This window comes from Odontesthes bonariensis, chromosome 24 (assembly GCF_027942865.1).
Source record: "Odontesthes bonariensis isolate fOdoBon6 chromosome 24, fOdoBon6.hap1, whole genome shotgun sequence".
NCBI classification, from domain to species: Eukaryota; Metazoa; Chordata; class Actinopteri; order Atheriniformes; family Atherinopsidae; genus Odontesthes; species Odontesthes bonariensis.
Window position 1 is genome coordinate 4,220,226 of NC_134529.1, and position 15,141 is coordinate 4,235,366.

Below are 15,141 nucleotides of genomic sequence, written 5' to 3' on the forward strand. Positions count from 1 at the left end.
GACCTCACAATCGCTTGGCCCTATTTTCTCTCCCTTCATATCAATGCGTTCAGCCACCTGCCGATAGCTGCACCTGTTGCGGTGTTTACACTGGAAAAAATGTCCCTCCAAAAATAAGTTAGAAAAACAACAAATAAAAGACGTTTTTGCTTGAAATAAGCCAAAAAAATCTGCCAATGGAACGAGTGAAAATCGGCTTGTCAAGATTTCTTGAAATAAAATGTGATATTTAGAACTTTTGAGATAAAAGTGATCTTAAAATTAGCTTAAAAACCTCTTCAAATGTAAAAAAAGCTTGTTTCATATGATATGTGACTAAAAGCTATTTGTTTTCAAGACTTTTTCATTTAACAAGATATTCAAGATGTATTGTCTTAAAACAAGTCCCTATATCTGGCTGAAATGGTACTTGTTAGGCAGTTGTGTCTTATATTAAGTGTAATGAGATATTTTGACAAGAAATTAGACTAATATACTTGGTAAGACTTTGATTTTTTCCAGTGTACTGCTCGGTCTGCACATTCTACACAGCAGGCAGTGATACGAAGGGAGAGAAAATAGCACCAAGCGATTGTGAGGTCTGACTTTTTCCTGGAGAACCATTTTGTGATGCAAATGTATTACTCTGTTGAACGCATATTGTTCTGAGAAGCAAAACGCTTTATTTTTTAAACCCCAGCCAACTAGCCGGACTACCTTCATCAACACCAAAACGAGGCTGGAACTCTGCTCACAGGACGCAGCAGGGGGTAAGAAGATGTTCAGAAATGATGTTGCTGATATGGGATGTTACACAGCTTCATGTCAAAAGAGGCGAACTATCCCTTTAAGCTGCTTCTCCTCCCTAAACCTCACATAACAAAAAAAAAAAAAAAAAAAAACAAACTCCCGCTCCAGTTCTGCAGGTTGCAAATACCTGAACAGGTGTGACCAGCTGTGATCGTACAGTACAGCACGTTCATTTAAACAAACGGGTGTTTCTGCACGTTTTCAATCAAACAGCTGACTCGCACTTTGTGTCGAATGAGTCAGTGGTGGATTCTGGGAAGGGGTTGGGTAAGAATGACCAGCACTGATGGGAAATACATCAACACACACACACACACACAAACACACACACACACACACACAGCTATGCATTTTATTGTTCTGGCAGCGCTGCAGTGACAGTCGTGCCAGTGATGGATTTTTGAATTTTACTGAGTAGAGGGAAAGAAGAGAAACACACTCGCACTCAACAGGGTGAAGGGCAGTCAGTGTAAGCAAAAGCTCCACTTTTTTCAACAATCTCTTGATTTTAAAATGAAAACCATGCAAACTGGGTAATGGAGACCAAAAAAGGAAGAGATGCGGTCTCCCCCCCACCGGATTATTATTCTAGGCTTGTGAGGACCACCACGGACCGAACTAACCTGATGTACACTGAAAAAAGTGACTTTTTGCTGAAGTAAACTCTATTAGAGTAATAATTTGTATTTTTAAGATTCGGTAAGAACTGGAGCTTCTTAAGTAAAATTAAACTTTTTATTAACGTAATACTTAGGTTTCCTCATACAATTTAAATGTTTAATAGTTGTAAGTACATAAACCTAGAAATACTACATACATTGGAAAAGATCAAAGTCTTACCTAGTATATTTGTCTCATTTCTAGTCAAAATATCTTGCCTAACAAGCACCATTTCAGCCAGATATAGGGACTTGTTTTAATACAACACATCTTGAATATCTTGTTAAGTGAAAAAGTCTTGAAAACAAATTGTTTTGAGTCATATTTCACATGAAACAAGCTTTTTTTTTTACATTTGAAGAGGTTTTTAAACTAATTTCAAGATCACTTTTATCTCAAAAGTCCTAAATATCACATCTTATTTCAAGAAATCTTGACAAGCCGATTTTCACCAGTTCCATTGGCAGATTTTTTTGCTTATTTCAAGCAAAAACGTCTTTTATTTGTTGTTTTTTTTTCTTATTTTTGGAGGGACATTTTTTCCAGAGTAAACTTTACTCTGAAAGTGTATTGTTAAAATCTACTAAGTTACTTCATAACAGCAAATACTACAGATATATAAAATTTACTTAAAATTCGGAGTAAACATATTCCTGGCTATGAAAAACAAGTAGACTTTACTTCATTTGTTTAAATAAATATAACTTAAAACTTAGATGTAATTAAGTAAATGTTACTTAATATCTTCAAAACTGTTATGTTTTATGGGAAGTAACATTTACTTGATATTGCAGCATTAAATGTTACTTAAATCATTTGAGTGCAAATACTTACAAAGGGTTTTTTAAGTAAATCTTATGAGTTGTTTTTTTCAGTGTAGTTTCAGTGGTATAAACGCATAATTATCAATGCTTAAACTATGCAGACTTCTAGGCTCCCAGCACCTGGAATCATAATTCTGATCAATAGTGGGTCGCTGTTTCTAACCAATTCATTAGTTTTCTATAAAAACGTCCTCTTTTGGTGACTCTTAGAGCGACCCGACCTTAACCCTGAAATAAAACGTCTCCGTCATCCAGCTGTGTTACGAATACACAAACTTTAGTAAAAAAAAACAACTAATCTTTGCCACAGAATGAGGAAGTTACATCATCTCTGGCTGGAAAGCGGCTGGGCTGCCGGGATGTCTGCGTTGCTGTAAGCCAAATGATTATCATGAGATGTGACAGCATTACTGGACATCTCACATTTCTGAGCATCTTTTTGTTTTTTTCTTTCTTTTTTTTTTTTTTTTTTTTTTTAGGGGGTAGCTGATACGGTTTAATCGAGCACAGCAAGGCCGCTGCACAGTTCTGACCCTCGCCTATTATTCATTCCCCGACTGCTGCACACGCAGCACAATGTGGAAGGTTACAGCTGACTCAATAAGGTGCTGCGGAGCAAATAGATTAAAGGATCCAACACTTGTCTGCAGTTTGATTCGGGAACCGGTCCTTCTGGAGTTCACGGTTAAAAAGCTGAACGTGTTCTTTTGTAGTACTTTGAGTATAAAGTGCATAAACTGTGTTTTGAAGGGAAACTTGAATGCATTTTACCGCTGGCATCGACCACAAGAGTTCAGCACCAGGGGTGGAGCAGTGATTTTAAATGTGGGGGTGTTACAAGCCCATAGACACGACGCTGAAGCTGGCATCCGATTCACCAGCCTCCGATTCGCGAATTAAATGGATGGGCATAAAGGGCCTTTTCACTGCATTTTGATCGCCTTAAACTAGGTCCTGTATGGAAACTACAATAGTTACACTGCTCAAATCTGGATGGAATTATTCTAAAGAGGGTACAGAGTCTTTAAAACACATTTTATGATTTGTTAAAACTTTATTTGGTCATTGAAAATTCAAAAAGGTGAAATCATCAGAGGCGGCGACTGAGGGCGGCTGCGTCCCAGGATGTAGACGGACCCTTCGCCAACACTCAGGTGCCAACACTCATTTTACATAAAAGCACAACCAAAATAGAGTTTAGAATCAGTGATTTCAGTCGTTATTTCTGACTCACGATGACAGAAAAAATGTAAGTAAGAGTCTTTGATAGGAATTTAGTTGTACTAAAACAGTATACCAGAGGAGAATCAGTGGCAAACTGACAGCAAAAAGTGTTGCATCGTACTCATTTCACTATTATTATTACAGTAAATATTCAGGGAAATACCGACATGTACTATTTATAACTATTTTATCCGGATATATCAGGGTATAAACCTCAGTTTGACCCTTTGAAGTTTCACTTTAGCCAACTTGTACTGATAATATTTATCTAAGATCTTTATTCATGGTGAAAGTAGCTGCATTCGGGGCGGTCGGTGGCGTAGTGGGTTAAGCAGCCGCCCCATGTACAGAGGCTACAGTCCTCGCTGCAGCGGGCCCCGGTTCGACTCCCGCACCGAGCGGCCCTGTGCTGCGTGTCTTCCCCTCTCTCTGCCCCCTGCTTCCTGTCTCTCTCAAACTGTCCTAACATTAAAGGCATAAAAAGCCCCAAAAAATACTTAAAAAAAAAAAAAAAAAAAGTAGCTGCATTTATGGGAATGTCTGTGTCATAATGTCATCACCTGCCTTTAAAACTGCACCGCTCATCATCTCTAACCGAGCTGAATCACTCTCTGATTCAAACATTTACAGTTGAATTGCTCTGATATTAGAGCTGTCCAAAGCATAGCGGAGCAAACTGGGAGAGGGTGTTGGGCGGGGGTGTAGCCGTGATCACATTCGCACAGCAAATTCATTTCTAGGCCAGAAAGAGGAGTTTCTAAGAGGAGTTTCTAGTATTAACAACTGGAGTGGGACGTAAATATAACAAAAGCTAATAAGTCATCGGATGGGCAGGACAGAAATGGCATGATTCAGTTTTTTATAAGATTCCAAGTTGCTAGCTGTTTGAATTTCTCCTTCTACAGTTTAAAAAGGTAAATGCTGTAGATTTGCTTAATGTTAAAGAGGTTGAAACCTAAACATATATTAACCCAGTATAATCTGATACACAGAGTCTATCAACCCCCCCCAAAGACTACACAAAATAAATCAGACAATCTCTCAATACTGTCCGAGGTGCAAATCTGAAGTTGGCTCTCTTCTTCATATGTTCCTGTTCACAACTGTCCAATTACTGGGAAACGATACTTAGAACCATATCCAAGATAACAAAAACAAATATTCCTCTTGAACCAAGGCTAACTCTATTAGGGGACACGTCCATGCTGCCCGTTAGGGACGACAAAAATCAGATCCACAAGGATAGCTTTGGCAATAGCCAACAAATGCATAGCTCTTAAATGGAAGAGCGAACAACCACCCCTCCACCCTCTCTTTGGCTTAGTGAACTGATCTCTTGTATCCCTAACGAGAAAATAATGTACAATCTAAAACAAAGACCAGAAAAATTTGATCTGATTGACATAGTTGATTGAAGGGCCAAACCAAAACCAGATATAGCTGCTGACTAGAGAAACTATTTATATTTTATTTGGCTTTTCTTTTATATATTTATCCATGTATTTTCACTATGTACTTCTCTTCATTTGTTTTATTATATTATTTATTTATTTCCTTTTTTTTATTGGCCTATTTTATGTTATGATCCTATTGTATTATAATTTGTATTTAAGTACATTTCTGTAGACATATATACCAGTAATAGGAAATGGGACTTGTCTTGAATACGGAAAAATCCAATAAACAGAATGTTCAAAAATAAATTAAAAAAATAAAATAAAATAAAATGAAATAAAATGAAATGAAAAAAAAAAGAGGTTGAAACCTGCTCCTTTAAAGCTCTGTGTGGAGAAGTGGTGATCCTGATCTTGACCTACAGAAGAACTTGCATCATTCTGCTCATTTACGCCTCGTGTTCTGTATGGAAAGCATGTTTATTCTTCACTCGTCGTTTCCACATCACACAACAGGATTCCTGATCTGATTACGTCCCTTTTCAACCTTGCAGTGGCACACATTTCCTGTGTCCTTGGAATGGTGATGTTCCATTCCACAAATTGGCAATTAACCCGACTTGGAGCCTTGAAGGAAACAGGATGCATTTGCTGTGTTTCTTACCATCCATAAACTCTGCCTGGACAGCGCATACAGCGGAAAAGTGAGTGAGTTTTATACAGCTGTTGTCATTGCTGTCATGTTTGCTAAGATCTTAATGGATAGCAGACGCTCCCTTGCTCTCAAATCCACAACAACCCGCTGTTTTTATGACTTAATATTTTCAATACTTGCAGCCAGTTTAAAGTTACCATCCCAGCTGTCTGCCACCTGTTTGCTTTGCGTGCATTTCCTCGCTCTGTCCGCATGCGAACATGCATTTCCATTTAGGTCAATGCCTTGCGTGGGGCTGCAAAAATAAACATGCTCGATGCTGATGATGATATCAGCGCGGTCGAATGCCCCGTCTTACTGCCTCTGGAGGTTGTCAGGGGCAACTGCATCATCACTTGCCGTCAACAAACCAAACATTAGTGAATTTGTCACGATTTATTCGGCTGTTTGGATCCAAATAGTGCAGCGAACCTGCGATTCGAGCCAGTTCAAACTGTTTGACACAAATCTGCAACAAAACTGAACCAAACAAACTGATGATGATCTGTTGTTGCTGTATATTTAGATTACTGTAATGAAATCCACGTTTCCCCACAGGGGGAAAAGTAAAAAATCCTGGAAGCCCTGACCCCGAGCACCCCCTCGGCCTGCGTTAGAGCTCGAGCTTTAACCAAACTGCTGCAAGACAGCTGCAACAACATCAGAGGGGAGATGCAAAAAAAAAAAAGGGGTGAGGGAGTGAGGATGGGAGGGAGATGGAGAGGAAGAGAGAAGAAGAAGAGGTCAGCTTCTATTTTTATCTTTCCAGAGTCGTGTCTCGGCTTGAATGGAGCCAAAGAAGATCCGTGTTGAAAGGCGCGTGCACGGAAATTATTTCATAACCTTGGCACACAGCAGGCTGCTGACAGCCAGTGATTTCTGTGGCTCTCTGGATGTGTGTGTGTGTGTTGTCACAAAGTACGAAGCCATCACCACAACCTCCCCATGATTCCACTCGGTGCATCTTCTCATTGTAAAGGGCTGAGAGATTCCTCTTGATTTGACTGGTAGCACTTGTGCTGCCTTTGTAGTCTGTTGTTAATGTTTATCTTACTGTGTGTGTGTGTGTGTGTGTGTGTGTGTGTGTGTGTGTGTGTGTGTGTGTGTGTGTAAGCTTGTCCAGGCAGGTAATCATTTATAGCTCTCCAGCATACTTTTTTAATTCACCAACCACAGCGTCTCTGTGAGACCGAAATCATTCCAACGACCTCAGCTGATGCTTGTTTGGCTCTACGGAACGCGTGCGTGTTTACGGCCGACTTCCAGTTCAATTTCTGTACGAGGCCACGTATAAATTCTGTCCTCCTGTCCAGATTTGTTTAGATTCAAAGAGCTCTCGTTTATCGGGGATGCTGCAGTTGGCCTGAAGAAACCAGTGGAACAAGGTCTGCTGTGCACGGGTATAGAACCTGGCATAGCAACCTGTACAATATTATGCGTAGCAACAGACAAACGTACTTAAACCAGTTGAAACTGGTCATTTTCAAGGTGATTCCCACAGAGTTGCTGCAGAAATCCTGTTTTCTGTCTGTCAAACTGTGTTATCTGTGCTGTTTTTCACAGATGCAACTAAAGAAATGGGAACAAAGTGCCTAAAGATCCAGTTTAAAATGGCTTCTTTGCTAAGTTGTCTGTTCTGTGAGCCTTTTGATGCTTGCATGATTCATAGGTCATCTGAAAATGCTCAGGTACAAGAACTGGACTGAAAACGAGAGAAAAAGCCGAAAATGTCCAAAGAATAAAAAACTTTGAAAGACCTCCAGGAAGCCTGGGGCCACTTTTAAAGATTACAAGAAAGGAAGAAAATATAAAGAACTGAGCCGAGGATCAACACATTTGTGCTGGATGCTGTGAAACAGTTAAAAAACTAAATACAGAGACCGGTCAGTCTGTTCCACGTTGCTCAGACTCAAACTAAAGGAGATCATCAGGTCCACATCCAGCATCAACTGGTTCTCCGTCCAATAGAGCAGTGAGAAGCGCCCAAAACACAGGACTCTCACTTAGTTGAGTATCAACAACACCGTTTACAACTCACAAGGTGTTAAAAGCTTACACCATCAGCTCCCTCTTTAATTTGATGTTGCTGACAGAATGTATAATCTGGGATATAAAGGCCCAACCAGAACATCTTTTTTCACCAGGGCGACAATTTCAGCCCCCATGACCGGCTTCCAGAGATAAAACCGGCTCCTTTTTGACTAAAGTTCAAGGCCAGGCAGGTTTATTCGTACAGCACGATTCAACTACAAGGCGATTCAAAGTGCTTTACAGAGACATTAAAACAGTAGAAATAAAAAGCATGATTTAAATTTTAAAATGTCGAAATGTTGGCTATGCATCATGAGGTTACTACTCGTACTCAAACTACCCAAGATGCAACGTAACGTGAAGTCGCCGATCGTCATTTCCTGTCAAAACGGCAGTTTCAAGCTAGCTACAACGAGGGTAGGTTCACTTCCTGTTTTCAAAACAAAAGCACCAATTGTATGGTAATGGCTTTCCCTATGATAAAAGGCAACAGGGATTTTATTTTGTGAAAATAACCGGAAGTGTGTTGCTTACTGCGGCTAGCTTTAGTAGCGCCGAATTCGTGGGAACAAAACTGTAAACAGCCGGTATTTTGTCAGGTTTTCACACGTTGGGGATCTAAACGACTACTTTCTCTCCTGAAAATGTTTCAAATGTTGCTAAAGTTTACAGAGTTTAGAGCTTAAGAGAAATCAGCTTCAGGCCGGCTGATTTCGGCTCGGGCAGGAGCGAAATGCATTGTGGGTAAACGCTCTGCATACTCTCTGATCGATGAGTATGTAGTATGCGAACTCGAACACACTGAGTGTTTCAGCTGATCTGAGGCTTTCTGGGAGTTTGTTCCAGACATGTGGAGCATAGAAGCTGAATGCAGCTCCTCCATGTCTGGTTCTGACTCTGGGAACTGATAGAAGACCGGATCCAGATGACCTGAGGGGTCTGGGAGGTTCACACTGGCTAAAAGTTTTTCTCATTCAGAGAAGTTGCACACAAACGAAGAGAAGAAGAAGAGTCATGAAAATCATAGAAATAGAATAGTGCACTGGAAAAAATGCCCCTCCAAAAATAAGTAAAACAACAACAAATACAAGATGTTTTTTGCTTGAAATAAGCAAAAAAAAATCTGCCAATGGAACTAGTGAAAATCGGCTTGTCAAGATTTCTTGAAATAAAATGTGATATTTGGGACTTTTGAGATAAAAGTGATCTTGAAATTAGCTTAAAAACCTCTTTATATGTCAAAAAAAACTTGTTTCATATGATAGGTGACTCAAAACAATTTGTTTTCAAGACTTTTTCATGTAACAAGATATTCCAGATGTATTGTCTTCAAACAAGTCCCTATATCTGGCTGAAATGGTACTTGTTAGGCAGTTGTGTCTGATATTAAGTGTAATGAAATTTTTGACTAGAAATGAGACAAATATACTTGGTAAGACTTATTTTTTTCAGTGTTTCAACCCTGCTCTATAGTCCAAGCTCAGTAGATGTGAAAGGAAACGGATCAGAGAGTTCAGCAGGCCTCAGTAACAGGAATGCAGAGTGGACAGTGGAAACCTAAAGCCCTTTTCACATGTAGCCACATGAGAATGCCTCATATTTATTTGATGTGAGTGTAAACACTTTAAAACCCAAAACTCTGAGCTTCAACAAGGTCATTTCACTTCAAATAACTCCACAACAGAAATGTGACACAATGGAAAAACTCTCCGGTTTACAGTGAAACTGTTCAGTTCTCCCGCTCAAGCAGCATTCCTTTAAAGTTGATTCATGCTGTTGTGAAATACAACTTGTTAAACGCAGCAGCTTGGAGAGCTTCCAGGGGTTAAAAGTGCAGCACAACCTTGAATTATCCTGAAAACATAAACTTTAGATGTGTCGAAGGCTTTGATAAGAGGATAAAAAATGGCCTTCGGGACACATTCTTGGCTGAAACACTCCACTCTGATTCACAGAGGTGTCTTTGCTAACCCAATACGCTCATCACAACAGCAAAAAGCCTCGTTACGCAACTCCTGCAGAGCTGTGAAAACCTCTGAGGTCCATCATAGACTCACCTGCTGGTCTGGACCTGGTCGCTGTGCCTTTAAACAGGAAGAGCTTTCATGGGGCCATTCTGAAAGAAGAGACACATGGTGGTTAGTTGATCAATAAAAGGAACTCATTCTGTGCACATTTCAGCCATAAAAACGAGAATTAGGTTTCAGTAATTCATACTATAATCAGATGCTTTTCAAATGGAAACAGGAAGTCGTGCATTGAGAGGTTAAATACATGTTTAAGTCCCTTTGGTGCACGTGAGTTTGCAGTTCTGCTTTTTTTAATGTGTTGAGCTGTAATTATATCTCCACTTATTCAGTGTGCGTGGTTACAGATGAGTTTCTGTGCGGAGGTGTGTGCAGAGAGGAGCTTCTAACTGGACCAAACCCGAAATGAGGACGGATGGAAACTGTTCGGTCCTCCGGTGAGATCACATCCCTTCGCTAAGAGAAGGAGAAGATTGTAATTCCAGTCCCAAAGGCAGCAAAGTCGATGCAGTGCCCACTTACAGTCTTGTGGAATCTGGTAAATTCTCAGTATATTTGAAAATGACGATATAATCAGTGCAGGCTCAGCTTGCTTTGGCTTAAATCTGGTGTTTAAAGTGGTGTAATTTCTGTTAAATCCAGAAACACACACCTATCAACAGAGTTACATTTACTTGAGTACGTTTTTGAAAACATTATACTTCTAGGAGTAGTTTTAAATCTCTATACTTTTTCCTTTTCCTTGAGTAGATGTGTGCAGCAGAAACTGTCCTCTTACTCCGCTACATTAGGCTACAATGAGCTGGTTACTTTTCTTCTTACCTCTTTGGTATTCTACGCCTCATTATTTTTATCCCCCGCGTACGCCTCATTTTAATGTTTTATTCTGACAGAGAGAGAGATTTCCGCCAAAGGCTCTACCACCTGACTGTGTTCCACCATTCAGACGCAGCCGTGCAGTCTGGTCACGTGACCATACTCGATCTCAGCGGCGGGACGGGTTAGCTTTAGCATTAGCAGTCGTAGCAAACAAACAAAGAAACAGATGAAAAATGTCAGAACCAACGGTGGGAAATGAAGACGCAGACGAGGCCTCATACTGAAAGCATGTTTACCTTACAAAGAGTGAGAAACAGCAGCTGCATTATGTGTCTTCTGTGGCAACCAAAACAAACGCACATTTCAGCAGAAACTCAACATCTAACTTGAGGAAACATGTAGCGCTAAGTTTCCTAAACTCGTTTTTCCCCCATGGATAGGTGAATGTTTGTTTTTTAGGTTACATATGGGTTACATATGTTTTAAACATCTCCTAAGTCTCTTTTATTTTTTATTGAAGTTCTTGAATTTACCTGGATTATTTTAATTTAAGCTATTTTGTTATTAATTAATTCATTTTAATTTATTTGATCAATTGGATGAACTCTAATTTGCCTAAAGATGATTATTTAGTATTTTTGTCTGTCTGATTGAATGCTTGTGTTAACAAATAAATCAGACGTTACTCAACAGTTACTCAGTACTGGAGTAGTTTTTTCACCGAGCACTTTTTTACTCTTACTCAAGTAATTATTTGGATGACTACTTTTTACTTTTACTCGAGTTATATTATTCTGAAGTAACAGTACTTTTACTTGAGTACAATTTTTGGCTGCTCTACCCACCTCAGCCTATCAACAACCTGGGAAGAATATTCAGGAATCTCTTCAGCTATTAAAAAGATTCAGGGTTGAGTCATTTCATTCTGGAGTAAACAAGGATTCACAAAACAACCAGAATCTACACAATAAATACAGAATTTCCTTACTTTTTGTTATGTTTCTACATAAGAAAACAGGCGATGGGTACAGTTAGGCTTTATTTATGCCCGTGTGTGCGCGCCTTTCTGTGGAAGGCAACAGGAAATAAACAGGATATGATGGAGGAAGCAGTTGGAGGTGCAAAGCAAACACACCCTCCTCACTTTACTTTTTCCCCTTTTAATTACACACACACTTAAATGTTCTTAATGTTGAAGAAGTCCAACAGAAAATGATGTGAAACAGCAGCCCGTGGCAGGGCTTCACAGCTTCATTCAGACGCACACAAAGCAGGGAACGGCTCATAGGTTGCTAATCTGAAAGAAGCCAGTTGGTTTCGACCATGTTTCTGGAGCTAAATGCTAGCTATCTCAGACTTTAGATGTTTCCAGAAAAAGGTGTTTCCATCTGTGTTTTGGGCATCTCCTTCAACATTTTCCAATGTGATAACGCACACCCTGACGGAGGCATGAGATGAGATGAAATGACGGGGAGATGGGAGGAAAAATAGAGATTGAGGGCATGAAAGTGACAAGTCTGAAGAGGAATGAAAATGGGGACGAGAGATGAGGAAAAAGGATATGATGGAGAGCAGGGGAGAAGGTGAGAGGGGCAGGGGGCGAAATGGAGAAATGAGGGAAAGAATGAAAGTCCACGAGTAGGAAAGTTCCTTCAGTTCTTGCGATTTGTCGTCTTTTTGTCGTCTACGACGTAGCTTAAGATGTGCCACAGAGCAGAAACACACAAGGACGGAAAAGACCCAAAGTGGACGGTCACATGTGCCACACGCCCCACATCATCTGATTTTTCCAAAGTCGTCCTTTTGCTCCATTCTGCCAGGAGCGAGGCAGGAAAAACTGTGACACCGTTTCCAAAGAGGAAAATAAAGCCGTCCAGCTGTGCTGCCCCCCGTCTTTTTTATTCCAAACGAGGCGATAACGCTCATGCACAGTGTTTTACCCATAATCCTGCTCTGCAATAGATTCCACGACTCAAACAGGCCGCCGTGAAACCGGTTCCGTCTGCTTATCGATGATAAAACCACCGCTACTGCTACACTTGAGGGGAACATTCAAAAACATGACTGATATCTGCTTTTTTTTTTCCCTCTATTGACGCCAACATCAACCCTTGTGCGGTCTTAAAATAAAGCTTAATTGAATTTTAAATCCAAAATCTATTTTGTATGATGAAACCACCTGTTATTTATCTATTCAACTCAATTCAATACATTTTTTTATCATGTATTTTTTGTTACACAATGCAAAAAGACAATCACCAGTTTTCAGGATTACACTTTTTTTTTTTTTTTTTTTTTTTTTTTTTAAACCACAAACCAACTGTCAGTTGGACCAACAGTTTTCTTGTTTTCTCAGTTTTCTTTTACAAAATAAAGGTTTATTATTGCTATTATATAAATGTGAAGTAATTACTTCTGAATTAATTATATTGAAAGGGAAAAAAACAGTGAACTTTTTCCTGATGTTTAAATGTTTTTATAATTCACGGGTCAAAAATGACCCATAAGACAATCTTTGTACCCTAGTGGTGTACAGCCCACATGGAAACATAAACAAAAATAAAGTCTGACTTTTTCTAATGATGGGGTCCCTTTAGGAAAAGTCATAAAGTTGGAAAAAGATAGTTTAAGGTATTTTTTCTACAGCTAAACATGGTAGTGGGTCACTTTTGACCCGCAAGACAACAGGAGGGTTAAATCAGACCTCGTCCGATCCACAAAAAACAAGAAAATCTCAGCAACAGAGACGCTGCTGCAGCGTTTTTCACTTCCAAAACGACGGAAACAACGAACCAAACATCGAAACAGATGGAGATCACCCGTTAGCACAAGTTAGCATAAATTCCAGCGTGTTGGGCTAATTAAAACGAGATGAAGTCGTCCACAGAGAGCGTGCTGTAATTTAAGCAGTTATAGAGCAGCTTTAATCAGGTTTGGATAATTACTGCAAATGTAAACACGCTCATGGGAGTTTAATGAAGCTGACGCAAGTTATGTGACACTGGAGGTTTTTAAAAGCCTATTAATTACCGTCTTTCCAGCAAGTTATCAGATACTCACTGAAACTTTTACACGCAGAGTTGAGAGAAATGAGAAAGAAGCAGCATGAAAAACCTGCTTTTAAGCATTTTAATTTGATCACGAGTGTTTCCTTCCTCACTTTCAGCACCAAAAATGTGTGCTTTGAGTTTAGTGCATGTGCGATTGTCTGTGTGTTGGCCCCGTTATGGTCCGGTTTCATGACCATAACAGACCGAGTCGCCCTCACAGTGTCCACAGAAACCCTGAATAAAAGGAGAAAGTGGGTGCAGAGCACGGATGAATGGCTTTCAAATGTGTTCAATCTGAAGAAATATGCAGCTGGAAAGAAGATGAGTGTCAACATCAACATTAATTAAATATTTATTACACTTTTCACCCTCTGGTTCCTGTTTCATGCGTAGAATCTGGGCAGGAAACCTCAGGCAACCGGTTGCTGTAATTCCTAGCATTTGTTACTCAAACAGAAGGAAATATTGCATTTGTCAGGGATTTTTTTCCAAATTTGGTGCTTTAGCGAGAATTTGGGTCAGCGGGATGAGGAAATTGAGGGAAATACAAAGTACATGTGTGCATGTGAGTGTGTGTGTGCGTCTATTAAAGTGAAGGACTTGCCACCCAAGTGGGAGTGTGACTCACGTCTTGTTTTATATTGTTTCTATATAGTTTTAAGACATCGATGGAGCTCAGTGGCACAGAAGAAGGGCGAAATATGCAGCACGGTGATGGATTGTTTTTAGGTGGGACTCATGGGAACAGAAATATACAAGATCCCTTTATTTGTAACCCTTCAACATTCATATATTTTGAAGAATTCCACACTGACTGACTGATGATAAGAGTTTCCCGCTCCGTTGTTGCGCCGCAGATGTTTTGGGAGAGGCGCCTTTCTCCAGGAAAGGAGCCTCACGCCCCCTACGTCTGTCCTCCCTCTGCCCCCGATCTAAAATCTACTGGATGAACATCGCGATGGTTTTTAAACACAGCGATATTTGTTGAGCGGTGCAGTGAGTGTGGAAAGAATGAGGAAGAAAGAAAAACCAGAGAGAGGAAGAGATGACATGAAACAAGGTCACAAGTTGGATTCGGTTCCACAACATCTGGAATACATGGCTGCAGGATGGGAAATAACCACCAGCCACACTCTGGCAACTTGTGGCTATGTCTGGTGGGCTTGTCTGCCCTCATCTGGAGTTTGATTCTTCTCTAAGTAGCATTTTCAGCTGCCAATATGAAGAGAGAAGCAAGTGAATTTTGGAAGCTTTTAACCACCCAAGGGTGGATGATAAAACGCTCCAATCTCCATTCCATCTTTACTGATTGTCTGTTCACTGCGCTGCCTAATAAAAGAGAGCTGATGTGAAAAACAACCCTGAACCCATGTGACTCGAAGCCAATCGCATCCTGAGCCTTCTGCTTCTTTTCCGAAACATTTTTCCAACTGGAAGACGGAAAGACGAGGGTTGAAAAGAGACACGGGAGGGCACTGGGGAGACAAAGAGGTGTGGAACATTCCCCTGTTGGTTTTCCATAAGACTGGGAAGTTTAAAAGGTCTCTGGACCAAAGACCAGAGTCTATTCTCATCTCTTCCCTTTTCCTCGTTTCCCTCCTCTCCTTTACAGCGAACCCATCTCCTGCA

The 15,141-nt window shown here is 40.2% G+C and overlaps 1 protein-coding gene across 3 annotated transcripts in view; it reads right to left on the reverse strand.

Moving 5' to 3' along the window:
* hivep2a (HIVEP zinc finger 2a) overlaps positions 1-15,141 on the reverse strand; it is a 149,560-nt gene that overhangs the window by 68,209 nt on the left and 66,210 nt on the right. For all 3 annotated transcript variants that reach the window (XM_075459596.1, XM_075459597.1, XM_075459598.1), the window contains one exon: positions 9,674-9,732. The gene's annotated coding sequence lies outside the window, so the exon portion shown is untranslated. The remainder of the gene's footprint in view (positions 1-9,673; positions 9,733-15,141) is intronic.